The following is a 1,450-nucleotide window of genomic DNA, read 5'->3' on the forward strand; positions in this document are numbered from 1 at the left end:
GACTTTTTTGGAAGCAATTAGATATTCTCGGTTTTGTACTATTTAATAGTCATTGAGGAGCCAAATACATGGTACAAACAAACAAAAATTGGTTGCTTTTTCCTAGACTCACGAAAAGAATCCATGTAGATTATTTTATAAATCATTTAAAGATGGCCTTTTTGTGGCAGATGCTAGACAAAATCTCGCATTGTAAACATTGCTTCGTATGAATTAATAACTAGCCTGCCACCACTGACACATGGATAAAACTCCCATCTCATTTATCCCTTTCCTATCACCTTTGTACAAAGAGTTATGGGAAGGCGCTGAGTGGATGGGAGGTGGAGAGTGGGTAGAAGCACAGGGTTACTCTTCTTCTGGACTTCAGGGTGTGCTGGATGTGTTGCTCTTGGGTGCCCGGATGTACCTGGGAATGAAGCTGCAAGTTTTGACCATGGAAATGCCTCTATGGGAAAGCCATCTGACAGTCTATAAAATGAAGGAATTTAGGTTTTTATTTAAAATTAGGATAAAGGTAATGAGTACAGAAGCATTCTGCAGCTTTTGGCTCACTGTAGAGCCAGTGTGATCTCTGCTCAGCTGGATCTTTCAAGGAAACACAACCTTTTTGAAAGAACTGAGGAACATTTTTCAAAGCCTCTCAGGAGTTTCTGACATTAAAAAAAAAAGTATCAAAGCACCTCTATGGATAAAAACTAAGCTGCTATTATGCTACGTTGGTGCCTGATTATGCCAAAAGCCCAGTGGACTCCTTTTAAAATCTAAAATAATTTAGAATGCATCAAAAGTATCTAACAGTATATTCATTCCAAAGCTTTCGTTTCAAAGGGTAACCTATCAGTGAAAATGATGTTTGAAATTGAGTGCCTGCATTCTGCAGAAAGGTTCAAACAGGAATGCTTCTAAGAGTATTTACTTTTACTTAAAGTATGTGGCTATTAACACAGCCCTTTAAAAGTTTCTGTTTCCATCTGACAACATGAAACAGTGTGTGCCATGGCAGGCCAAAGTAGTAATTCAAAGAGGAACTCTGAGATGTCCCAACTGAAAAATCAGTTTAGATGCCAGTTTGTGCCATGTTACTTTTGAGCACTGATGTAGCTTAATATTTTATGATTTAGCAGCGGTGCTCACAGGCAGCCCACTATGCAGTGAAATGGAGAACTGACAAGATTAAAATGCATGAGTTAAACAAGTTTTCTGATTTTCCCTCAGTTGTTGAGTAATTTCCAATAGATCTGGCAAGTTTAGGACCTGGATTAAGTAATTCTCTAAATAAAATTCTTCATAAAAATTTTGTTCAAGGGGCTGGGCATGGTGGCTCACGCCTGTAATCCCAGCACTTTAGGAGGCTGAGGCAGGTGGATCACTTGAGGTCGGGATTTCAAGACCAGCCTGACCAACATGGAGAAACCTCGTCTCTACTAAAAATACAAAATTAGCCGGT

At 39.1% G+C, this 1,450-nt stretch overlaps 1 protein-coding gene across 3 annotated transcripts in view; it reads right to left on the reverse strand.

Moving 5' to 3' along the window:
• Positions 1-1,450, reverse strand: part of AP4S1 (adaptor-related protein complex 4, sigma 1 subunit) — a 90,493-nt gene that overhangs the window by 31,940 nt on the left and 57,103 nt on the right. The gene's annotated exons all lie outside the window — the stretch shown is intronic.

The sequence above is a fragment of the Mandrillus leucophaeus genome, unplaced genomic scaffold, assembly GCF_000951045.1.
Source record: "Mandrillus leucophaeus isolate KB7577 unplaced genomic scaffold, Mleu.le_1.0 Scaffold460, whole genome shotgun sequence".
Lineage (NCBI taxonomy): Eukaryota > Metazoa > Chordata > Mammalia > Primates > Cercopithecidae > Mandrillus > Mandrillus leucophaeus.